The 27,824-nt window shown below is 35.9% G+C and overlaps 1 protein-coding gene and 1 pseudogene across 41 annotated transcripts in view; one reads left to right on the top strand and one right to left on the bottom strand.

Annotated features, from left to right (window-relative positions):
• ZBTB20 (zinc finger and BTB domain containing 20) overlaps nt 1–27,824 on the bottom strand; it is an 893,822-nt gene that overhangs the window by 263,393 nt on the left and 602,605 nt on the right. The window lies entirely within an intron of this gene.
• LOC143647616 (cytochrome c pseudogene) lies at nt 6,087–27,488 on the top strand (annotated as a pseudogene).

Here is a 27,824-nt window from a genome sequence, read left to right as displayed (position 1 = left end):
CCCTTTCAAAATCTCAGTCACTCACATTTGTTTTTTTCCTAGAATTATGGTGTAAATCATTCTTAACAAGCTAGCGTGAAGCTTCTCTCACTCAGTAGAAATACAAAACGCCACGGTAATTGAAACATGGAACTGATAGCTTGAAACTCTTTCTAACTAGTATTTTTGGGCCACTCTTCAGAAAGGCATGTGGAGTTTCCTCCACAGTGTGGTAACCCCTGTGTCACACAGCTAGGATAACATCATAGACCAAGGCTAGAGGATAAAGAGAAGGCACTGGCAAAAGAAAAGGCTGGTGGTTCCTTTATTCCCTCTAGTTGGCAGATAACTCTGTGAAGCAAGGACTGCATTTGCTACTTATTTATCTCAAGTCGATGGCTTGAAGTCTGACCTCACTAAGCCCTCTAGATAGGACATACCATCTGAGATCTCTAGTTTAAAACAGGATGGAGTGGCTTACTTTATAGCACAAGATGAAAGAATGGTATTTCTAATTCTGCATTTATTAGTCACCTCCCAATCAGATAGCTGCCCATTCAATTGTACATTTAACTCAAGTTGTGGTAAAAATCACCTCCAGATTTAGAAGGACCAGAAAAATTGCTATCCCATCCTACAGCATTGTTCTTCAATCACACATTTCCTCTAAATACAGTTGACAGCCTTTGAGATGCAAAACGCATCACTTTAATGTGGTAGAGGTCCCGTTCACTGCATTGCTAAATCTATTTAGCAGAATCTTCTTGGAATAATCTGTCCCTAGACCTAAGGATGTGCAGTGATTTTAAGCATTTTAAGCTAATGATAATGGTTAGTGCTGAGAACAGATGTACCTGGCTGTGATGTGATCTATTCCAGTAGGCTTTTATGAGCTGTTCATTCCTATTGACTTAGCATTTTATGTCTGTGCTTTTGCCTGGTGTGATGGTTGCATAGGGGTGTCATGTGTGCATTTTCCTGATATATGATGGCTGTACAGGGGGCTGTGTATATTTTCTCAGTGCAATGGCTACACAGGGTGTTGTGTGTGTGTTTGCCTGGAGTTATAGATGCACATGTTATTGTGAGAGTCTTCCCTCCATTTGATGCCTGCTTGTGGGGTGCTATGTGTATCTTTTTCCTAGTGTGATGGTTGTACGCATTGCTGTGCTAATGATGGACATTTCTTGCAATTATCTATCTACAGGGTCCTGGGGAAAAGATTGCAGTAAAATCAATAAACAGTGCTAGGCAAGCCCTTGTAAACATGAAATGACACCCCTGCATAAAAGACTGTTCCTACCATAGCATGTTAAAATCCAAGTGCTGGTACCTTATTGGCATTGGGATAAAATGTCTATGGTCTCTCCATCTCTTTCATATATTACAGTCATTTTGGGGAGTTTGAGATTACAGCTGGCTGGAGGGCTTTTAGACGTGAATCTATCTAATGACACTTTTCACTACATTGTCCTACACATCACCTCTTACACTCCATCCTGACTTGCTTGGGCATAATAGCTGATATTCTAAAAGTGAATATGCTTTTCATTTATTCCTGCAGTTTCACTGAGCTTTCCCCACATGCCCCCTACATTACATACACAAAGCCCCCTCCCTTGCCTCTCTCTAGTCATTCTGTATCCCCTCCTGTGTTCGCCAAATGGAACTGACAAAGGAGAGAACCAATAACGTTAAAGTCTTTTGAAACCTCTGGAATACAGATGAGCTGGGAGGCATCTGGAAACAAAACCAGACACTTGAAATCAAAGAGACAAGTAAATTACTATCCTAATCTAGGAAGAATAACTAAAGGTGTCAGTGGGGTTCCATTGATAGCACTTGGCCCTGGGCCAGAATGTCAAGGGTTCAAACTCCACACCAGTGTTGGGCTCAGGCCCAAGACGTGCCACTGCAGGGCTCAGCAGCTTGTGCGGCAGTGTTAAAGGTGCCAGGCTTCTGCAGAGAGGTTAAGTCCAAGTCCTTGTGCCTGCTTGTCATTATACCCCAGAGGAACGCAGAGATAACCCTCGCTTCCTCACCAGTGCCTTTCTCCATAGGACAGGCTGTGGAGGAACCAGAGCTCAGCAGCAGCATGTGCTAATATCAGTATTGTACAGTTAGTAAAGTACCCCTTTTCTGATGAGAACCGAGGCTACTTGAAGAGATAATGCGCAAGAGAGTCCAACTTCTACCCTCCTCCCTCTAGAAAACAGAAAACAATACAAAGCAAAAAACCTTGATGTCTGTCCTAAAGATTCTTCCATCAATGCAAAGAGCTAAGTTTGGAAACCTAAAACCATGTGTCTAAATGAAAGGAAATGTTTTCATTGGAACAGCTTACATGTCTGGTACACTTGCATAAATTCTATTGCATAGCATTTTAGAGCTAAAATTGTTATAAAATGCTTAATACAGTAAGAATAATTATGAGATTTTGCACGCACAGCTGGTATACAACTAAAGTCTCAGCCACAGATTCACTGGAGCATGGGAAAACCGTTTATAAAAATTCCTGGTATGCCAGTTTAACTCACCATCAACAGCCCATTAACACTTCTTCCATTTTTTAGGTGGGTAGGGAAGATATTTACCTACCAAATGTTTTATTTCTTCTCTCATGGATGTCGTTAATACTCTATTCAAGATATTCTAGTCATTACTTGACATTGGCAATATAAGCTGTAATAGGACATATATGACCTGAACAAAAGGCTTTTCCACTGAACTGAGACATTACAAATAGTAAATAATGAAATGTAAGACCAAACTGTTGTCTATCATTAGAACCCTGTATATATATATATTACCTCCCCTTCTTTGAATAATATATATATTACCTCCCCTTCTTTGAATCCTTCACTTTTTCTTCTCCTCTTCCCTAAGACTCAGATTCTTGGGTGATTTCCTGGGTACTCTGGATCCCCTTGCCAAAACCTATCTGGTCTTGCCTTCCCCTTGCTAACACCCCACAGAAGGAAGTCTTCCTTTATTTTCTTCCCAATCAAGATATAATGGTTCTTTGTTATCCATTCCCTCTAGCTTTTGCTCCAGTTAGTAATCACTTGAAATGAAGCTAAATTTGGATGCGTTGTTAATGTTTAATAATTTAATGTGGTCTATTTCTTCTTTTTTTTATTTTTTTAATTTTTAAATTTTTTTTATTTTTTATTTTTTTATTAACGGAAAGAAAGAAAAAAAATAAAAATAAAAAAGAAATTAACACAACATTTAGAAATCATACCGTTCTACATATGCACTCAGTAATTCTTAACATCATCACATAGATGCATGATCATCGTTTCTTAGTACATTTGCATCGGTTTAGAGGAACTAGCAACACAACAGAAAAAGATATAAAATGTTAATATAGAGAAAAGAAATAAAAGTAGTAATGATAGTAAAAAACAACAACAAAAAAACCCTATAGCTCAGATGCAGCTTCATTCAGTGTTTTAACATGATTACTTTACAATTAGGTATTATTGTGCTGTCCATTTTTGAGTTTTTGTATCTAGTCCTGTTGCACAGTCTGTATCCCTTCCGCTCCAATTACCCATTATCTTACCCTGTTTCTAACTCCTGCTGGACTCTGTTACCAAAGTGGTATATACGTACGATGGAATATTATGCAGCTTTAAAACAAGATAAACTTATGAGGCATGTAATAACATGGATGGACCTAGAGAATATTATGCTGAGTGAGTCCAGCCAAAAACTAAAGGACAAATACTGTATGGTCCCACTGATGTGAACGGACATTCGAGAATAAACTTGAAATGTGGTCTATTTCTTGAAGAAAAAAGCTGAGTTTACAAGTTAAAGGAGAATCTCTTTATTATGGTCTTTTAGGGTCTGTGGAAAATGCCACAATAGGTAGGATGATTCTAATGAGAAGCATTCCTGGATGCTTTGGTGACACGGTCTTGGGCATAGAAGAGATGACATTGTGCATAAAAAGGAACCCCCAGGACACAGACAGTCTGGGCACAGAAAGGAAGCATGGTATAATATAAAAAGAATTGGAGCAGAATCAGGAAACCCAAGTTTGAGAAATAAAAAACTTTACCACTGTTTGTGCAAGTCATTCAGCTTCTTTAGCTGAGAAATGAACGTGGTTCTTGGATCAGAAAATCTCCATGGTTCCATCCAGCTCTGACAGTCTATATGGCTCTCTGATTGAAGGTCATTCAGTTCTCCTGGCTTAGCTGCCTCCTCCATCTAAGAATTAGTGGCTCTGAATAAAGACAGCTGTCATTCCACATGGAGTCATCCTAATTCAAGGGTTGTTATGCTTACAGTTTTAAATTCTCTTGTCAAGTAGCTACATATACTACTTTTGAGTTGTTTCCTTTGTGCTATGCAGATCTTTCCTTGGCATTGTGTTTCTCCTCATTTACTAAGTTCAATAAACATTTAATTAACACTTTCTGCACATAAAATACAGAATGAATCACTAATGTCAGGGTTGAACAGGACACCATCTCTTCTTCCTAAGGAGTAAAAACGTTTCTACTATTCTTGTCCATCCTCTCTTTCTCCCTCTCCTTTACTTTTACTCATTAACCCATACAAATGCTTCCAGAAAAATAAAAGTATAGAACAAAATAGGAGGTTTCAGACTTAATTGAGCACAGTCCAAAGTACTATTTTCAAAAAAAATAATATGATAATTTCTACTTGGAAACCATATGCATTCAAATATGCACTTCAATAGTATAAAGAATATTTTTAAGGGATTTTTCAACATGTATTCGGAGGTCACTAATTTATGATAAAGGCAACAATTGGTGGATGGGTGGGGGAAGGTTATAAATGTAAAACAGCCTCTCCTGTAGGAATCTTGCTAAATTACTAGGATAAAATCTGTGGCTCCTATAAATAGCCTCTGGGAGAGTGAGATCACAGAATTATTTCATGTTTAGTTTTCTTTTCTCTTTGAAGTTTTTCAGTACTTACCTCTCTAAACACTCTTTCCTGAATTAATAATACTAGCTGGCACTCATTGAGTACATATTAAATGACAGGCACTTCAAATATGTATATATCCTTAAAACAACTCTGCAATGTAGATATTATTACTTTACAGATGTGAAAACTGAGGCTCAGGGAAGTTTTTGTCAAAGATAATACAGATCGTATGCAGAACTGGGATTCAAACCTGGATCTGCCTTTGTCTATATTACATAGTTTCCAAACCTATTCTGGGTTCTGTCAAATCTAACTTTATTTAAAAAATAAATAATCTTGCTTGACTGCTTTGTTAGCAAGCAAAGTAAATACTCTTTATATTCTTTCTTCACATTCATTCATGGTATTGCATATAGTACGATGACAACAGGAAAAGGTTAAGATTTTTTGAAGTTCTGGTTGTCTTTTCATATTTATTTGGACTGAGGAGGAATAAATTAAATTTGGGGTTTTTCTTCAAAGTAAAAGAATGAGTTTTTGCTATCTGAATAAGTAGTTGTTATTAATTGATCAGACATGGATAAGGAGTGTTATTACAACTACATTTGAGAGGTCCGGTTTACCTTATTCTACTACATATTGCTCGGTGCTGCTTTTCATTTTCTTGCACTTTGGACTTCTGTTTTGTTTTTATGAATTTAGTCACAGTTGGTTGTGTTCTGAACTTTGTAAAATTGTAATACTACGGAAATTTAAAAAAGAAAAAGAAAATATTTTCAAAATGATGTCAAAATCAAATCTACCCCTCACTAATTTGATTTGTAGGAAATGGAGAACAAAGTATTGCAAGCAGAATGCTTTTAAATACATCCTAATTACTTCAATGTGCAAATGCATTGACTAAATCGAAGCATGCATTTAACACTTTGCACTTCGATTGTGCTTATTCATCTAAGTTCTACAGATAGCGATTCCATTAAAAACAGGAGTAAACTTCACCATAGTCAGCCCCTCTACAGTTACTGAGGAAAAAGTGTTCTGAAGTTCAAGCTCACCTCTGAAATCAACTCACTTTTGGACAAAGGCAGAAGATCCTTGGTCCAAATAATACAAAATCACAGATAACTTACTGCAGTTACTCGGTGTTTGCCCAACTGACCCTGTCTTCTCTATTCTTCTCTTCTGCCTTCAGTGGCATGGCGAAGGCGCCAGCAAAGCTCCCACAGCAAAGCCACATTGGTATTGAGCAGGCGAGCCCTGGGGAACGATACCACGATGGTGCTCCTCTAGCAAGGACGGGATGGAGCACACTGCCAGGGTTACTCACATCTTGGTCTGGGACGGGGTGCAGCAGCACCACCTCTGGAAGTATGCCAGAAAGACAGAGACTTCAGCCTTACCCCAGAACAAACCAACTGAATTAGGATCTCTTTAGGTGGGACTCAAAGACCTACATTTTAAACAAGCCCCCCAAGTAGTTCTTATGCTACTAAAGCAGGAAAAGCAGTGGCTTCTTCACTTAAGCTGTCTGATCTGTATCCAGCAGGAGCCCTGCTGGCACACCTGCACCTGCTGCCCGAATCCTTGAGACGTTTGTTCAAGTTCAACTACTTGCCCTGGGAGACATCAACCCTAGTAATAACAGCCCAAGTGCTTAGCTACGCATGATGCTGTTCGATACGCAATATCTCATCTAATCCCACAGCATCAACTGTCAGATAAGTATTATAATTCCCATCCTTCAGATAAGGAAATTGAAAACCCGGGAGATTAAGTCACTTGCGGTGGGCAATGCACTGATAACTGAAAGAGCTCGTAAACACTATGCCACTTTAACTTTTAGCCTTGCCAAAAACTATGTTCTGGAAAGGTGTTTACTCCCAGAGAGGTTCATTATATTGTGATCTCATCATCGTAGAGAAACCTGCCTAAACACAAGCAAGACTGGATTATATAATACTATATAAGGTGTGGACACTTTTATCCTAGTCACTTTTTCCTCAGACCATTTTATAGATACTAAATTCATCTGCACTAAGCTGCTAATCCTTCATTAATTTGGTCAGCAATCACACCCTATGCCAGCACCTGAGGTAACAAAGATAAATAGGGCAGAGCCTCTGCCTCCACGAGACTTAGAGTTCCGAAAAAGAAACAAGCTTGTGTGGACAAATGGTTCTGGGTTAACTTGGACAGTCAGAGGAGGCCTGAGGGAGAGAGAATTGTTCATTCTGGCAGAAGAAAGGAGAGAGGGTGAGGTCTGGAAATTTTTAGTTATTCCAACACTTTGCCATTGGCTAGTAGAAGGAATTTAGATTTTAAAGAAGATTACATTTTCACTTTTACAGTTCGGTTAAAAAGGGGGTAGACTGAGTTACTTGTATATTTTGAACCGATAAAACTTTATCTGGTACATTCTTTCTGGCATCCAACTGGGTTTCTTTTTTGGCTTAATTTCTGGGTGCAGAGCCAAGTAAATTGTTATGTTTATTCATTCTCACATAGAGCATAGTTGAGATTCTATTCTGGAGATGGGTGCCTAATAAACTTTATTATACCCACTAAAAGTGACTCCATAATGACATACTATGGGCTTGTCTTCATTTTCATGTTTCAATCACTAAAAATGCTATTATTACATTTTCAAATTTTTACAGTAGGAGAAATATAGAGTTACATAGAAACACAGAAGTTAAACAATTACAAACATAGTGATCTAGATTTTTCCCCTTTTGATAAGAGAAGATGATCTCATACATATGTAAATGTGTTTGGAGCATGTTAATGTTCAAACTGACTAATGGACTAAAGAAAATGAGGTCCTGGAATGCCAAAATGCAGGATGATGACCTAAGACCAAAAAAATACCTGGATCTGAAAAAGAAAAAGAGACTGAGTAAAACTGGGCAATAGTAATATGATATGATTCAGGTTGAAGAAAGTGACCATCTGTAATATTTCAGAAACTTCATAAATTGGAAAAGCAAGAATTTTAATCCCTTCATGGGCGGACATTGTAGACATGTATTCTTTAAGTTGAGCTATCAAATTTGGGATTTATTATTCAGATTATTTGACGTTGGCTTAAAATTTTTACTTTTCTAACCATTAAAATAATGTACCTCACTTTTTAGAGCATTTAGAAATTTCAGGGAAAAGACGAAATAAGTATCATTTTAATTCCACCATACAGAGATAACTACTAGTCCCATTTTCCTCCTATTATAAACAGTTTCATTTTCCTAATTTGGAATCATGTTAGGTATACAAGTTTGTTTCTTTTTGATCTGGCATTTCTCAGTTACATTATTTCATGAGAATTTCCTGGTAAAAAATATTCATTAAAATATCTTTAGCAATGACATAATTTACATATATAATATATAATTATATATGTGTCCCATAATTTGTTTAATCTTTGCTCTGCTTTTTAAATATAAGATTGTTTTTTGGTTCTTGAACTTTTATAACAACATTGTGATGAATATCTTCTACATAAAATTTTTGTCTGAGTTTCTATTTCCTACAGATAGATTCCTAGAAATAAAACTACTGAGTCACAGGAGGATCATTTCAAAGAAAACATCTTGATAATACAATGCCAGGTTACTTTCCAGAAGTTTGTGTCAATATGTTTCCCGCTATCATTACGTGAGTGTGAGTTTTCCTGCATACTTACAGCACTGAAAGTTATCATTTTTATAAATCCTATCTTAGAGTACCTCTATGTTTCATTAATTTTCACACATTTATTAGGCATTTGTATTTCCTCTTTCATAACTGTTCTTTTTATGCCCTTTTTAGTGTTCTGTTTGAACTAATACAGATCTCCAGACCATTGTATCTTTTGCTCCCAACACATTTCTCCTTCTGTGGCCACAGTCTGGAGTCTCGCTTTGCCCTGAACCATAGCACCGCATTTGCCTGGCCTGCAGTCCAGATTTTTTTTCATCCTGACCCATTCTGTGCACTGCTGCCCACGGGTACTTATGGAAATATTCCTTTCATCATGCCAGTCCTGTTAAAGAGCCCACAGTAGCACTTGGTTATTTAACTATTGGCTATATTCAAATGCTTTCCTCAGGGGGAAATTAATCTCATTCTTGGGTATTTCTGTCTGAAATTTTGGACACTTAGGTTATTGCTGTATGGAACCTGTATGCTATTAAGCTTTTATATGTGGGCATCTACATGTAACAGACAGACAGACAAAAGACAGAATATTAGGATGTGAGACCTGAAGAGCCTTTATAGTTTTATCAACTTAAACTCGACATTCATAAATGAGGAAACTGGCTCAAAGAGTTCAATTAATTACCAAGGTCATAGAGCTAGTTAAATAACAGACCTGGGACTAGAAACTAAGTCTTCCAATTCCCCGTTTAATGCTTTTTAAATAGAGAATAATAAAAATCATTTTTACAATTTAAAGAATAGAAACAGCTAGGAAGACAGTTTAATTTCAATCTGTTGTTATGGATAAAAGATTTTAAACTCATGGAACATAGAAGGCTTGAGTGTTCTTATAAACATGAATAATATGTACTTCTTATGAATCGATCAAATGTGTCATTAAAATTTCCATAAAATTTGCACATCAACAAATAACCCAGTTTATATTAGCTTGCTTTTTTTCTTGCTAATTTACATTGTTTTATCTAATCTGCTTTGCCACAACAGAAGCACAGTATTTTTTATTCTAAACTATTGCAGATCATCTTGAAGTTTCTTGGTAATATCTTCATCATATTTAAACGAAAAACCCAATTTTCCCAGAAAATTTAGATAAAAATCTTCCTTTGACTATAGCTGGGGAGTTTAAGAACTACCTGTAATCACACAAACAATAGACATGCATAAACATACAAACAATAGGAACTATGCCAAAATGCCTCTATTTAATATAATAAACAACATGAAATATTCTGGTGATCAGCAATTGAATAAGATACAATTATTGCTATTTAATCAGTACTTCATAATAAAGAATCATACAGTATTTGCGAAATGAAAACTTAACAGTAGTCACTGGTGTGGAAATGGAAGTTGCCAAATATATTTATTATTTGTGAGGGTGTTTGTTAAGCACCTACTTTTTGTTAGAAATTTTCCACTACCTATAGCAAGTAATCTGACTTTTTGTGATTATCCTTTCTACTGCTATGTCATAAAAATTAATCAATCTATACCAAAATTGTTTTTTTTATAACAAAAAGATGAGGATTTGGGTGCTGGGAGGAGAGGAATGAAAACCAAAATAATAAATTTCATATTTAATATAGTATTCAATTTCTTAATGATCATAATTAAAGAAAATAGGTATGGGTGTTTTTTAAAAATTAGGAGTCATTGTCACTAGAAGAATAAACCATGCTTTAAAACAAATACTTCATTTAAAAACAAATAATAACTGTTAATTTATATTATTGTTTTAAATAGAATATCTAAATGAAAGAGAAGTAAATCAAAGGAGTGGTAGATACAAAATAAAATGAGAAAACCAAAAAGGCAGAGGTAAACTTAAGAAGATAATCATTTTTGCAAAGCAGAAATGGAACAGAACTTCACGCAGCAAATGGGCTGAAGCCAGAGGCCTGCTGAAATCTGAATCCAGAAGGCTCCATATACAATGGTGAATGTAAGCCCAGCTCACTATTTCACACAAGAAACTTGCAAAAAATCTGATCAACAATTACCTTGCACAACAACCTTGCACAACAACCAGAGGCTGCAGTTCCTGAAAGATGAAAGGATAGAAACACAAACTCGTGATCGAATATTTTTGTAAGGAAAAGGTTGAAAGATACCATGATAACTTCTGAATCAGTGCTAGGAGCTCAGGAATCCAGATGGGGTAACTGCACTAGTCACAATCATCTAAACAAAGAAGAAGGAGATGAAGAAAGAAAACCAAGTGAAAGACAAAAGAGTCTTACAATCAGCATAACCTATAAAAGAATATTCTAAAACAGCAAGAAATCTAATGTCAAAAAAAACAACCCCAAAATTAACAATTTGGAACATTCGCTCCAGATGAATTTGATTTTATATAATTGTCTGACAAAGATCTTAACATGAGTATTATGCTTGTTAAGCATACTCATGCTCAGAGATAATAAAGGAATCATATCTACAAAAGAACAAGGTATAATTAGATAAAAGCAGTTAGAAGTAAAATAAGAAAAGGTAAATAAGATAAAGAATAATCAGAAATCTAAAAAATGAAAAATATTTTCATTGACAGAAAAATGCAATCAGTAGAATAATTTAAGACAGGACAATTTAAAGGATAGAATTGAGTTAGAACGTAATGTTAAAGAATTTATTCAAAAAATTACAGAAAAAATAGATTTTTTAAAAAGTAAAAGTATGGGGGTGCATGGGTAGTTCAGTGGTTAAAATACCAGCCTTCCATGCAGGAGACCCAGGTTCGATTCCCTGACCATGCACACCCCCCCCCCCAAAATAAAAGTGAAAATGATTTGAGTTTTGGCACTTTGACTAGGAAACCCCAATACATATTTAATCAGAAAAAGATGGAGGTAATGACAAAGAAACAATAAAGGAAAAGATAGTAGTGAGAATTTTCTAGAAGTAGAGTCCTCAGATAAAAAGTACATTCTATATCCCATGACCTTTAAATAAAAATAAGTCCACATATAGATAAATTTCAGAGAAACTATGTGGCATTAAGGTAACAGAAAAACTCAACACCTACCAAAAAGAAAGGACAGATTACTTACAAAGAGATGAAACACAGATTGATAACAGATTTCTCTTAAGCAATAATAGTTGACAGAACAATAGTCAAACATATAATGCAGTTATATCTTTTAAATGTTGAGTGAAAATACCTATATAAATTATTATTTAAGATAAAAGATTAATTAAAGATATTTTGGACATATAAAAATAGTGCACTATTTGGACCCTCACTAAAGAATTACTAAAAGATATAACAATAACAAAAATGAACTCAGAAAAATAGCCATAGGATCCAAGAATAACGGTGGGCATAGTAATAACTAAAAAATATGAGTAAATATAATGATGACAGTTTTTGTACATGTTTAAAAGGAAAAACGTAAAAGTAAACATGCTAGGCTTCTTTTTAAATTAATGAAATAGTCAGAAATATTTAAAAGTGAATGTATATTTTAGTAGAAAACTATTTCATTAAATACACATATACAAATTTTAGAACGACCACTGAAAAACAGATAATTCATCTATGGACTTCAAACACTGCAGTAAAATATATGCACCTGGTCACAAAAGAAATTTCAAAAAATTTTTTTCAATTAAAACTACACAAAACACATCCTCTGATTATTACGTATTTAAGTTTAGAATCAATAATAAAAATAGAGCAAAGATATGTTTAGCAAGAAAAACGTATACTCCTAAATAATTCAAGGGTTAAATATGAAATGAAACAGAAATTGCAAAATAATAAAAATTGAACAAAACCACAGTATAATGCTAAATAAAAAACTTGGAGAAAAATTTGAGTCTGAAATTCAATTTTAAAAATAATAAAGATTATTGAAAATAAATAAGTAACAATTTAATTCCAGAAGACAGAAAAAGAAAAATAGTCAAACTGTAAGAAAGTAGGAGGAAGAAAATAACGCCAACCAAAGCAAAAAGTAGGAGTGAGGCACGATGGGATTGAGAAAGCTTTCCTGACCAAAATGGGGAAGAGAGAAATGAGACAAAATAAAGTTTCATTGTCTGAGAGATTTCAAACAAGAGTCGAAAGGTCATCCTGGAGGTTATTCTTATGCATTATACAGGTATCTCTTTTTAGTTTATGGTGTATTGGAGTGGCTGGAAGGAAGTACCTGAAACTGTTGAGCTGTGTTCCAGTAGCCTTGACTCTTAAAGACCATTGTATAATGATATAACTTTTACACTGTGACCATGTGATTGTGAAAACCTTGTGTCTAATTGCTTCTTTTATCTAGGGTATGGGGACAGATGAGTGAGAAACTATGAATAATAAATAAATAAATAATAGGGGCGAGAAGGGGTAAAATAAATTGGATAGATTGAAATACTAGTGGTCAATCAGAGGAAGGGGCATGAGGTTTGGGATATATGAGTTTTTCTTTTGATTTATTTTTCTGGAGTGATGCAAATATTCTAAAAATGATCATGGTGATGAACACAACTGTGTGATGATATTGTGAGTCATTCACTGTACAGCATGTATGGACTATATGTGCATGATGATTTGCATAAAAATGTTTTTAAAAATAAAAGAAGGAAGAGGCATAACAGAGAAAATGGAATTTAACAAACAAGTATGGCTGCTGAATTGCTATATTAAAATTCCTTTGGGCCGTCAGTGTTTTGGAGCAGAAAGAAGGAAAAATCTGAGACGGTGGAATGGTAGCCCAAGACAAATTCTGTGATCTGTTTTGTAACTACTTGTTGAAGTGTGCTTTGAAAATTATTTTTTTCCTTTCTTTGCTCTGTGTATATGCTATATTTTACAATTCAAATAATTGTAAAATAAAAAAGTAATATCAGAATACAATGAAACAGTAAAGAAGAAATACAAAATCAAAAGTCAGTGTTTGAAAAGAGTAAATAAAACATAAATGTCTATCAAGTAAAAAAGACAGAAAGAGCAAGGACTCAGATGAAAGATCATAGTTCTAAAGGGGTGGGGGTAGGGGCATAATTAAAGGTAAAATAATACAACTTTAAATGAAGAACTTTGTGGAAATAAATTTGAACATGTAGATGGACTGTGAACTGTGTATTTTAAAAAATTATATAATTTACCAAATTTATTTAAGGAAAACAATAGAACACTTGAATAAACCAATGGCCATGACAGAAATTAAAATGATAATGAAAAGTCTGTCCTTGCAATTTTCACCCTTACTGATAAAAAATATTAGGCCTAGGGCGGGCCACAGTGGCTCAGCAGGCAAGAATGCTTGCCTGCCATGCCAGAGGACCTGGATTCAATTCCCGGTGCCTGCCTATGTTAAAATATATATATATATATATATATATATATATTAGGCCTAAATGATTTTAGAGGCAAATTTAATCAAATCTTTAGGAATAAGTCATTCATATTCTGTAGAAATTATCTGAGGAACAGAAAAAAGGACATGTATGTTAACAACTTGTTTTATTGGGCTAGTATCACTATAATACAAAAAGGTCTACAAAAACAGTTTAAGAAAGGAAATTAAAGATTAATCCCCCTCATTCAAATATACTGCATAAAATATCAGCAAATTAAACTCAACAGTGGATATAAAATGTTTCCTAAGGACCAAGAAGAGGTTATTCCAGGCATGCAGGAAATATTTAATATCAAGAAATGTATCAATATCATATAAAATATTAATATATTAATGAAAATTTCATCATCTATTTTATGCATAAAATGCAGCCAAGAAAACTCAACTAGTGCTCCTGATTAAGAAAACTGCTTAGCAAAGTAGAAATAGATGGTGGGAACTTCCTTAATATAACAATTTTCATCTATCAAAATGCTGAGAAAACATCAGATCTCCAAAGTATTTCATTAAAGTAAGAAGCAGAAGATATATTCCTAATATCACTGTTTCCATTCAACACTATATTAGAGGTTTTAGAAATACAATATGACAAGAAAAAGAAACTGGACATTTAAGAACTGGAATGTAAGAGAAAAGCTATCATTATTACTGACCATTTCTATGTAGAAAACTTAGGAGAATTTCCCGTCAAGCCATTAAAATTAATGAGACCAGCAACTTTACTGGTCAGTAAATATGCACCAATAATATGCACCAATAATAACCAACTAACAGTGAAATGTAAAACAGATTCTGTACATAAGAGCACAAAAATCTAGGTTCCATGAGAATAAATTAGCAAAATAGGCCCAAGATCTTTATAGTGAATATATTAAAACATTATTAAAGGACATAAAGGAAGATCTGAGTAGGTAGAGGAATCTAGTCTGTTAGTGGGCAGAAAGTCACAACATTACAAAAATGTCAACTCTCCTAATATTATTCTCTAAAGTCAATGTAATTACAAACAAAATTCAGTATGGCTTTTGGCAAATTTGACTAACTGGCCGTTAATTCATATTGTAGAGCAAAGGGCCAAGATGAGCCAAGACTTTTGAAGAGGAACAAGGTTGAGGAACTTGTCTTGCAAAATAAAAAGAATATTATAAAACTACGGTAATTAATGTACTATGGTACTAGAGTAAGGACAAACGGTCCACTGGGATGGAATAAAGATACTAAAAGCATATTTGATGTAGGTGGGAGATAGCATTACAAATCATTAAATGGAGCTGGAATAATTGGCTATACATATGGAAAGAGAATAAAATTGATTGGATGTATACGCAAAAACAAATTCATGAAAGATTAGGAACCTAAATGTAAAAGGCAAACTTTAAAACTATCAGAAGAAAATATAGGAAGGTTCCTTTATGATTCTGGAATACAGAAAGATTTCTTAATTGACATAAAAGCACAAACCATAAGGAAAATATCAATAAACTTAACTGCATTAAAATTGGAAGTTTTAAAAGTAAATGCCATGATAGCCATAGTTACAAGAGGCATCAAAAAATTAGAAACCCACTGGATTAGAATCTAGAATCCAGAATATTAAACAACTGAAAACAAAATACCCTCCAAAATAACAGCAGCAGCAAAACAAATAATCCAACAGAAAGATGAGCAAAAGATTGTACAAGTAACGTACAAAATAGGAAATTCCAAAGATTTGTACAGGTAATGCACAAAATAGGAAATTCCAAAGGTGTATAAGTGAAAAAATTTTAAATGAGATATTTAATTCACATCAGAATGACAAAAGTCTGACATTTGGGGATTAATTTATGTCCTGGACGAGAGGCATGTTCAGGTCCCAACAACTGGTACTGTGGCTGTGAAGCCATTTATAAACAGTACCTATAAAAGATGTTATTAGTTAAGTCATGCCCAAACTGAAGGAGGGTAGGCCTTAATTTAATATGATTGAAGCCCTTATAAGCAAAGGAAATTGAAGCAGTAGCAGCAGCCAAGGAGACCAGAGAGAAGCCAGAAGTCAATGGAATATGAAAGAGAAAGAAGTGTGCACCATATGCATTGCCATATGACAGAAAACCAAAGATTAAGGATCACTAGCACCAGCCTCAAGAAGCCACATCTCTGGGAAGAGCTTATGCCTAGATTTTGGAATTCTTTGGAATTCTTGGCTCAAAACAACGAGCCAATATATTCTTATTGTTTAGGACAATCTGTTGTGTGTTGTTTGTTTTAGCAGCTGGGAAAATAATACATTGACCATTCCAAATATTGTCAAGCATGTGAATAAACTGTTACTCTCATTGATTGTCCATGAGAATATAATTTGATACTATCACTTTGGAGGGAAATTTGATAATATCTAGTAAAGGTGAAAAATGTACGTTCCTTATTGTTTCTCAATTCCTTTTCTACACCTTCATGTCTAAGAAGGTTTACTGTGGTATTGTTTGTGATTGGGGAACACAGGAAACAATGTCGAACAATGAGAAAATCAATAAATTTTAATTAATACACAGTAGGATACATTTTGTAGAAACCATACTATATAGCTTATATAAAACTATTCATGGTGATATGGCTCAGAATGGTTTTGCTTCTTTTTAACCATTTGTCAAAAGCTTTGGAATTTATCACTTGTGAAGGACCAGGAGGAACTCTTTCGTGTGATATTTTAAATGTTCTGTATCTTAATTTGTGTGGCTGTCACGTAGATATATACCTACATAAAAATTCATTGAGCTATATATGTAATTTGTATGTAATTTATACCAGAATAACAAAAGATAAAAACAGGTTCATAATAAATATACCAAATTATTAAGATTTGTTAAACCTGGGTCCTGGATTCTGGAACGTTCATGGTATTCTTTATACTTTTCTGTTTGAAACATTTTACATTGGAAAATTTATGAATGACTGTTTTTCCTAACTTGGACTGATCAAGGTAAAAGAAGACATTAGTGTCCTCTCCTCTTCTTTGTCCATAACAACAGATCCCCAAATTCTAGGAATCAATATGCCCTTCACAACAGAACATATTTGCAAAGTGATCATTTTGATGAATAAGAAAAACTTACAATTTATTTCTTGACTGAATGTAGAATGTATGTTTTCTTAAGTAAGTGACCAGAGGCATACTGTGGATACAGACAACTGCTACAAATGTACAGAGATCATTTAAGTTTTTCAACTGATAAGGTAGAACATGCATTGCCAAGGACTTTTCTGATTTGAACCAAGAGGTTAGTTTGGGATCAACAATGCTATTTGCATGTGGGTTTCATTTCTGGTTTCAGAAAGAAAAGATGATACCTTTTCAACGATGAATTTCAATTTAATCATATGGAAAGCAGGGTTTTTATTCCAGCCAATTCTCTTTCTCTCAGAACATGGAGGAAAAATGCCAGCCACTGCTACTCTCGCCCTCAACCATGGTACAGATGTTTGGAAAATGCAAAAATAAGGAAATGATACAAAAAGAAAATCCTTAAAAAGTTTTGCATAAATGAATAATAGAATATATAATTATCATAGCTGCAAAAAGGTATATGCATTTTTATAGTCTCCTTTGTGTCAGACCAAAACAAGCAAAAATATTGATGTTTTGTCTTAGCGTTTTGTTGAAACTAACAATTATAAGGACCGAATCAAATATGGCAAAAAATGGGAATAAGAAACAGATTTATTTTAATCTGATAAAAGATTTTTTATTCCCAAGAATGTGAAAATATGACCTACTTATGTGCATACTTATTAAAGAAATAGACCCAGTAATGAAGCATATTTTCAGGTTCCAAAACAACACAGTAGTATGTTTCTTCTAAATTTGGCAAGAGAAAAAAAAATGAATTGAAATAATAAAGGTTCCTCACAGTACAGAAAAATAGAGTTTGGGAAAAAATGTCTCCAAACTTTTCCAATGTATGTTCCTTATTTGGCTTAGAAAGTATACATTTCCAGTTACTGCAATAGCAAATGCCCTATCAGATTTAAGCATATCTTTGTAAATTATTAAAATGAGAGTGTCTTTCTTAAAAGAGAAAGCTCTAAAAAATGTAATGCAGTCTCTGAGAGGTTATTGTGTGAATTAAAGTCAGACTTTGTTCAAGCTGCTAAACATCTTTGGGCGTCATTGTCCACATCTCTAACAAGGGAGCGCAATACACAGTCTTAGCCTGATCATCAATATCCTATCCACTCCTACAATTCTATGAACCTAATGAAAATCATTTCAGCCTGAACGTTTTTTCTTTTCCTTTCTCGCTTTCCTAAAAACAAACAAATAAGTAAAAAAAAATACATATATATATTAAACACACACACACGCACACACACATCCTAACAACTTTCCCTCTGAGTAGGAAGGGAGGACTTTTTTTGCCATTATCTATTCCCTGATGCTGTATTTAAAAAAGAGAGTTTCGGGGTACACAGGTGGTTCAGTGGTAGAACGCTCACCTTTCATGTAGGAGAGACCTGGGTTGGATTCCTGGACCAGGCACAGCCCTGCACCCCGCCCCCACTCCCCAAAAAAGAGAGAGTTTCCATAGAAAAGAGATTTTTATTTTCTCTGAATCAAAAATAGCATATTATTTCTTTGCCATTTAAGCTCTATTAAGAAAGAAAATATAAAATCATTACAGAAATCCTGTTAGGAATTTTAAAAGAATGAAAAGGTCAGTACAACATCATTTAAAATTTGAATTGCCCATTTATATGTTTTCTTTCTTTGGCAGAGAAAAAAAAAAAAGAGCCACATCATATAATCTTTACTTCCTTATCCAGGGACAATATCCTTAACTCTGCCAACACAGGGCCCTCTCCTCACACCCTTCTCACCTGCGCTGTGGGGCAGTTATTACACAAAGCTGAGGTATAGGCGACCACATGAGCTGTTTGGGATGGAGATGAAACATTTCAGGTGGGATACCTTACTGCGGTCAATTTGCCAAATTAAATGAAAGTTAAGCCCAACCACTTCTTTGGCAAGAAATGTGGGTCCTCAAAGCTGAGCCCCGATACTCATTTTTATGATTATACACAAGCAATTTCCAAATGAGAGTACCTAGGGCATCAGCAAGAAAATAAGTGTGAGAATGCAAAATTGTCCTATCAATATTTAAGCTGGATAAGAAACTGCAGTACACCCTTAACTGACCCGAAGGGTCCAAAACTAATACAAGGTACCTTATACCTTGGTGAATAAAAGAAGCTCAGCTTTATGAAAAGGCCAAAGTCCTAACATGGAATGCTCAATTGTTCTCAGTGTTGATATGTCTAGGGCACCAACAGAGGCAGGATATCTGGGGCTTAGCAGGTCAGACCCTGGCTTAGCTCTGCAGGGAAACCAAGGGTGTGTCCCGAAGAGCGGAGGGCACCTCGGACAGAAAGGAAGAGTTGGAAGTTGCCCAATGTATGCACATTCCTGGCTGGTGGTGCGTGAGGGCTGCCTACCATTTCTGGCTGCGAGGGGACTAATGGAGACCTAGTGCTCATCAAGTGACAAGAGCATGATATTGCTTGGGTTTAGATGGGCCCAGATGTTATTCTGAAAGAAGAGGAGGTTAGGGGAGGCTACCGAGAGGAGGAACTTCAAGAATGGCAAAAGCTATGTATGAAGCTGGCATACGATTTTCATTAAACTTTCCTAGTTATTAATGTTCTATAAAGAATACACAGGTGTGTGTGTGGGGGGGTATAGGTGTGTGTGTGAGCATGGGATGGAGGGAGAATTGCAGCTCATTTTACCCCAGCAAAGGGGATTCCTGGGGTCAGTCGAGTGTGTTTACAATATTTAAGTTTTACTGAGAAATGCCTTCCATATTCCTGATGAAACTACTTGGCTTGTCCAGCATACTACCATGCCTAAGGCCTAGACAGGTGGTCCTTGTTTATCTGCACAGGCCTAGGGCAATGTTGGCATCTCCCTAGTGTTCTGCTCTGTCTGGGTTCTTCTCTATAATAAAATGAAGGTCAAAATGGCAGCCTGCTAAAAGCAGCAGTATTTCAGTTGCAGGAATAACTTGCTTGTCATCAACTTGTTAATGCAATAGTCAAACATTTCTTTGACATGTACACTATCAGCTAACTTCAGCAGATAAAGGGTCTAGAACAGGAAGATGCTGCAGATGCTTTAGCTCGGAGGAAGGCTTAGCAGAGCCAAAACGTCAGCAGGGCCTGTTTGTTCCATACTTTCCATCGGGCTCTGTGAAAGAAATGTTAGATTACTGCAATGACAAGTTTGTGACAAGCAAGTCATTTGTGCAACTGGTGCACTCCTGTTTTTATCTGTTTACCATTCAGACTTGTGAATGCCATTTCAAGCACTTACAGGATTTCTGGCTCCCATTAAGGGGAAATGGTTCCTCCATGTTTAGAATTTTCTGCCTCAAAGAGAATTACTAAGCAATTATTTATCCCTTTGGTCACAGTGTCACACAAAAGCACTCTTTAGTTGTTTTGTTGGATTCTGAATCATGAAATGAGTCCTGGGGACTGGACAGCTTGGAGGATCAGAAATTTCTCATCTAGTTTATTGGAATGACTACAGAGCAAGCCTGTGAGAATCAATAAAATTGTGGCCAGCTTGGGATACCTTGCTCTCTTGCTCCAGGATCATATATGAAGGCCGTGTGCCTCAAGGCACATAAACTCATCTGAAACTAGTGGATCCTGAGAAGCCAAAGCCTGACTATGTCACAGACACTGACATGTGGTCTTACATATGATAGTTTTGGTGACAAGGAACCACTTTAGGAGTTGAGAAGGCAATTAACACTGCCTTCTCCTTGTATAATGTATATAACTTGAGGGCCAACTCCAGAAAACATTTTAACTGTGTGGAAAAGAAAATACCATAATATAAAATTAACGTGTAGAATCAGCCTGGAGAGGATGATCATCCTCTCCAGGCTGATTTTTTCATGGTAAATGGAGACCCTGGCACATTTAGGATCAAGAATTCTGGATCCTCTCAACGAAATTCTTCTGAGATCCTGGATTGACTTTTAACAAATCATTTTGACCTCCTGTGGGGGTGGGAGGTGATTATAATCCCTATAATTCCTTGTTCACGAAATGTAAGTGGTCTCAGGATTAATATTATAAAAGATGACGAATGCCTTCAAAACACAAAAACAAAAACAGTCCTCTCTAAATGTCATGCATTCTTATTAGAATTTTGCATTAGTCACTTTTGTCCATTGTTGGTACTGAATTTACAAATACTCCTAGGTGTAACTCTTGAAGAAAATAGTAACATGAAGTTTTGAAGCAGGGAAATGGAAGTTTTGAAGCAAGGGGATATTGTGAACATCACAATATCTAGGTAAAGAAAACTACCTGAAGTGTTCAAACCTAGAACAGAGGGGGAAAACCAAGGTCCAGACAGAAAGTAATGATGTAAAATGAGGCAGAGCTTGGTTTGAGTGACGGGAGAATGTTACCGAAATGGAAAGTAGTCCTCATTCAATAAAAATTATTGTTAATAATCATTTGCCAGACACTACAGGTGTCATACAATTTAAGTGTGTTAATTTTCAGGACAGCTCTATGGTTTATATATTATCAACTTCTTTTTTTTCAGATGTGGAAACTGAAACTTAGGCAAATTTAAATACCTTACTATAAATCTGTAAGTAGCCACGATTTGAAATTGGTTTTCTCTGACTCTAAAACCCAGATACTGTTGACCACTAAAGAACTAAAGTCATTCCCACTGCCTTTAGACTTTTCTCTCCGGTGTACTGGAAAACATTTTAATCTATAAACGTAGAAATTAAGGTAGTCAATATAAAAATGTCACTGAGGAGACTGTGGCTCTCGCTGTGCTGTCATTCTTCTTAGGCCTCAAGGTAAGGTGGATTTCACAGAGGTGTCATCTCTTCACCCGGCCTTACCTATTCCTAATTTAATATACAGAGGAAGTGGTAAAAGTGATTCTAACCTAATCATGTTATCTTTTTGTTTTGAATGCAGCGTGTTTGGTGGCATCTTCTTGGGTCTGTTCCAGCTCCTTTCTCTGTTCATGTGCGGAGCCGTCAGTTCACCCTGCTCTTTGCTCCAATGTTGTCTCTAGGGAGCCACCTTTTGTCAGTTGTCTGCTACTCTTTTTAGGTGGGGGAAGGGGGCGACATCTTTCTTATCATGACAAAGATCCCTAAAACAGTCTAACTTTCAAACTTCGAATAAAATGTATCCTTTGTTCAGACTTCTGCTTTGTTTCTCTTTGATGAAAGCTTTGCCATGAGTCCCATTCGTATGTAACTCAGAGCTATGCAAATCAAACTGGTAAGCAAGACTTCGCAGCTACTCCATCTCAAAATGAACATGTGTCCAAGATGTGGAAATAGCTGAGTGAGGCATGTCTCCTGGATATGACACATCTAATGGTTGCTTTCCTTATATGAGTGGCAAAGAATTAGCTCAGCAAGATCTGCATTGATATCCCCTGGCTGTTTTTCAATAGTGTGGGTTTACAGTAGGACACAGGAGGATTTAGCTCATGCAAACTCTGAGTTTTTTATGTGACATTTCTATGTGTTTTTTTTTTTTTTTTCTTTTTTCCCCTACGGTTCTCCTGAAACTAAAAGCTACTAAAAAAATACCCCATGCAAGTAGGATCAAAACGCAGCAGTGGTAAAGGACCCAACTAACCCATAGTCTGTTAGAGTCTTCATCTGGTGCCTGGTTCTGCTCACAGTGGTCATTCGGCCTCTGCTGAACACTGATAGGGACAGGGGTCCTTAACCTCACAGGCAGACCCATCCCACTTTAGGACACTTGCATTTGCACAATGTAGTTTTCCTCATATTTGACTTAGACTATATTGCTAAACATCCCCTCGCTGCTTTTAGGTCTTCTCTAACCCACTTTTCAGTCCAGAGAGCTTCAGGGAATTAATCTGTTTAAATGTTCATCTAAATGACAACCCTTGTGTATATCATAAACTAACAACTTTGTTTATATTGCCCTGCTTTATCCCTCTCCCCTCTTACAAACCTGAGAGAAATGAAAGTCAGTTTACCTAGTTTCTCATTTCCATTTGGATATAGCTAATATATAAAGCATTATTAATCTCTTTTATTTTCTATCCTATTCTGTGAAAAATATTCCCTGGCTACCTCAAGTAGATTTGAATGAATGACTGTTTATATGGTGACAATTTATTGTCCAAAGAGGGGTACTTCTGAGGGTGAAAGGGTCAGATAAATAATTATAACTGAGATGATAGGCATAAACCGAAACTGTCACAGGCAAACCTGCGCAGCACCTTGCCCATACCTTTACTCCAATAACCATCTCTTAGTACTGGAATGATCTGTTTTCATGTCAGTTTCTCCCTTAGTGCTGGTTTCTTCTCTAGTGAGTAAAATTTATTCACCCATACCTACAGTGCCCAGAAGAGTACTACTTGGTAAGTAAAAAGAGCTTGATTGATTTTTTAAATTGGGAATGGCTTTTCCTCTAATTGTTTTCTGTGGACTTCTTCCCTTATTTTATAGCAATTACCGCCAACACACGTTAGCTTCATATTTCTGGAAATGAATAAAACATATTCTTCATCTAATGCCACAGGAAGTGAATGGTTTGACTTTAATGGTAATGGGGTTGCCTAGAATATTGACAGCCACAGGCGGAGAGAGAAATGTGTCACATTGTCTCCTAAAGTTTACTGCAATAGAAGTCTTTTCTTGCACTTCTTTACAAAATACTGAACAATATGTCCTAATCCCTTTCTACACAAGTACATTTTTCAGCAGCTGTACCCACAATTTCCAGGTAATAGTAAATCAATCATCATATGAAGTGATGGGAACATTCTCACTCTGGTCAAACATATTTGGAAGTTCTAGTGGATTTTGGCAGTTTCTGCTTCTGATTAATGGTGGAATAAAAAATATATGTTAAAAAACTGTTGCAAAATATGAGGCACATGGAGAAGTCATTCTTTCCCTTCTTCCTGATGCATTTAGAATATTCCACAGAGATGTGCATCTCTGCTGTTTAATTTAAAGATCTTCATAGAGGACAATCTCACAACTCCTTTGCAGTGTTAGAAACTCACTATCAAGAACTTCATTATCAAACCTAAGATCTTCCGTTACAGTTAAACCTATTTGTCACTATGGGGCTTCGGTGAGGAAGGAGAAAAAGTCTCATTTTTTTACTACCCAGAACTTGCTTCAAAATTTAAAATTAGCTCACTGCTTGAACCATCTTTTTTTCTAAGATGAAGTCAATGTCTGACTTTTCTTTCAAGAATTTGTTTTTATCAAAATGTTAAATTTAAACTTTATCGAGTAGGGTGTTTATAACTAGTTCTCACCAGGGTTTTCAAATACAATTTTCATTGAATTCAGGGCAAGCACTATGAAGTAAGTGCCTGATCTATGCTCCACAGAAATGGGAGACACATCTATATTATGCATGCTTCTTTATACATTCCATTGTTATAGTTATTCTTTAAATTTCAGTTCTACAGTTCACCCTCTTCATTAACTTCTAGATGCTAGCCCACAGAGCTAGTCATTCTTCTTTTTCAGTCCATCAGTAGTAGTCACCAAACAATCATATGGAAAACATTAGTTCCCTAGATGATTCAAAAGAAACAAAGCTATATGCCTCTTCTGATAAGTCTTAACTTTATAAAGAAAGACGATAATCTCACATAAAAGAAGCAAGTAGGGTACGCATGTTCAGGTATGTGGTGTCAACAACTATTGGCATAAGCAAACGAATACACTACATGCAATTTTATACATAGGTGATGAGGAAGTGGTGGGGTGAATTGTCACTTATGAGGTTTGCTTTTCCTCCTGAAGAATTCTAACAGCAACTTTTATTGAACAACGTTCTATTTATTCTCTGCTTTTACTGAGTATTCATTTCAAAGGACTGTTGTATCTCTGAAGTGTTGGGTTATACCTATCTCTCAAATTATTACTCTCTGGATGTTGTGCCTAAAAGGGTTGCACTTTGAAAGCTTGCATTTCCTGTCTTCAATGTCTAATAGAGCGATCTACAACCATTTAGAAGTCCTGGTGTCCTGTATTGTTCAAAATGCTGAATAAAATATAATTTGAAATTAAAATTGATTCTCATTTCCTGAGAATTCTGAAGTGCTTGGTATCAAACAAATAGGTTAGAAACATTCTTTATTTTCATGTGGGACAACTTAAAAGCCCTGTCAATTAAAGTGGAGTTAGAGCATAACTTTAATTTATCTTAGTTCACCAGAGCTGTCATTTGGCCAAGAAGGAAGACAATGTATTAGTGTGCTACCATACTGATTATTCCCTTGTCCTGGTATTATCAAATGGTTGGCAAATCCATTTTATTGGGACTACCCTGGGATATTTTATTGCACAGAAGTTAGATGTCCATGTCTATAACTTGAGGACATAAGTGTCAAAATGGTTTTGTTCAGGTGCAATTTCCCAAATAGTGACTTCCATCTTGACAGAGAAGAGACAATGAAAGTAAATGTGAACATGTTACCATCCACAAACCAGTAAGCTAAGCTAGAGCATAACTGCAGCATGCCGGGGTCATCACCTATAGAGCACTATTTATATAAGACTTTGAATCTCTAAATTAACCTTTATTTTTAAATTGCATCGAATAGAAGCATGACAATTAAGTTATAAAGAACCTTTCCTCTAAGGAGATTACTTGGTCTAATTTTAGAAAAGATCATGAGCTTTTGTAAAATTCATTCTTGCATTTTCTACCAGCCTAATCTATTCTAACATCTGCCCAACCTGTTCTGCTCCCAGCATATAATTTGAAGAGGTCTGTATATATAACTCAACACCCACTACTGTGGGCTCATGGATCCATGACTGGCAGGTTAAGCAGGTAGCTACTGGCCACGATCACATGTGCAGAAACAGAAAAGTGTAAGCTTATATAATTATTGGGGACAAGAGGATTGTCATTATGGAGAAGCAAGAGCTTTATTTCTTCAAAAAGAACAAAAATGACCCCACTGCCAACCTCACCTTACCCCTTTTTGGATTATGTGCATCAAAAATTCAGTATCGGATATCACTGAAGTAAATCTTTTGAGATGAATATTAAAAAAACATTCCTTTAGTAGTGATAATACCTCTTTCTTCAAGTTCTTTTAAGTTAAGAGTTGGCCAGGTGGACTTTTCAGGAAGGCATTATAAAATCATTTGGTCATAAACCAAAAACAAGAATAACAATTTATTGGCCAAAAAGCCACAGAGGTGTGTGTACGGAGCCAAGGGGTTCTGAATAAGGGTGTTCCTGTGACTGAAAATACAGAATTGGAAATAGGCCATTTTACCTCGTGTGCCTTGTGGGATAGGGCTGTGGGTCTTTATCTGAGTCTTATCTATCACTCAGGCATCACAGTGGCATCAACTGAGCTCATCTCTGTAATAATAGTAGGTTTTATTGTATAAGACAGACTTTTTAAACAGCATCTTCAAATGCTCTGTTGATTATTAGCCATACAGTCAGGCAACTATTTCTCTTCTGGCAGGGGTAGCCGAGGCTGAAGGGGATACATGTGTTTTCCCTGCTGAGGTGGGATCTGACGTTCTCCCTCAGCACTTCAGTCCTACTGCTCTCATTTTCTCTCATTTCACTCTGTGATCAGCAGACAAAATATGTACTAGAGAAGACAGAGCTGAAGAAGTTGCTAGGTTTTCTAAGCAAGAAGAACCCAAATCTAGTCTGATTTAGGCAAGAGAACATTTTAGTATTAATGAAAAGAGATGGCTAAATTGCACTCCATCAAATTTCAAATAGTTCCCAAGTGTGTCAAAAGTGATTATTGAGAAAAACAAAATTCTTCCTGTTCTTAGCTCTAAATCCTGGCAGGCTGATTCTTGTTCTCACTTCATTCCTGATTCTTCATCTGCCCTTGAAAGGATCACCATCTAACATTAAACAAAGAGTATACAATAAAGAGCAGATATAATATATACCCATAAACTTCTGAATCCAGAGCAGGAAGAAGGTAAGCTCTCAGCCCATGGGATGAGCCTATCGACAGTGTCAGAGTCATGTTTCTAATTCAGGCACAGAAGGTGCGGAGAATGTTCTCTATTCTATCTTAAAATGAAATTTCGGGAGAGCAGGATTTCAAGGTTCTGAGCAGGGACCTTTGTTTCATGTGCGGCAAGAGAGCAAATTCAAAATAGGTGATGTTGAGAAGGGTAAGAAGATTTTTGCTCAGAAGTGTGCCCAATGCCTGTTCATGGAAAAGGGGGGCAAGCATGAGACTGAGCAAAATCTTTACGGTCAGTTTGGGCAGAAGATCGGTCAGGCCCCTGGATTCTCTCACACAGGTGTTTACAATAACAAAGGCATCACTTGGGAAGAGGAGACACCATGACATATTTGAAAAATCCCAAGAAGAACATCCCTGGAACAAAAATGATCTTTGCTGGCATTAAGAAGAAGGCAGAAAGGGCAGACTTGATAGCTCATATCAAAAAAGCTATCATGAGTAGTAGTTGGTCACTGCATTATTTATTACAAAACAGAGTTGTCTTGTGACTTTTTACATGTACTGTATTTGAATGGATCTCATACATTAGAATTCAGATCACGAATGGCTGATAGGATATTTTTGTTGGACTGTCCTGAGTTAAGAAATACAAGCTTTTTAGTTAAAAGAGTATGCTCAAACTTTTTGAATTTTTGATAGTAATTCTGGTTCGGCAAGTGCTATCACTATTCCCCCCTTCTAAAGATATAATTGGACTTGAGGCTAGGCTGAATTAGTAATGTTTAACTTTTTACAAAGATGGTGAATGCCAACTCATAACCTATAGGAGACTGGTTTTATATTTAGATTTATATAACTGGTTTCATGAATGTGTTTAAATACTA

Source organism: Tamandua tetradactyla, chromosome 10 (genome assembly GCF_023851605.1).
Source record: "Tamandua tetradactyla isolate mTamTet1 chromosome 10, mTamTet1.pri, whole genome shotgun sequence".
NCBI lineage: Eukaryota > Metazoa > Chordata > Mammalia > Pilosa > Myrmecophagidae > Tamandua > Tamandua tetradactyla.
This window is presented reverse-complemented; position numbering and strand designations above follow the sequence as displayed.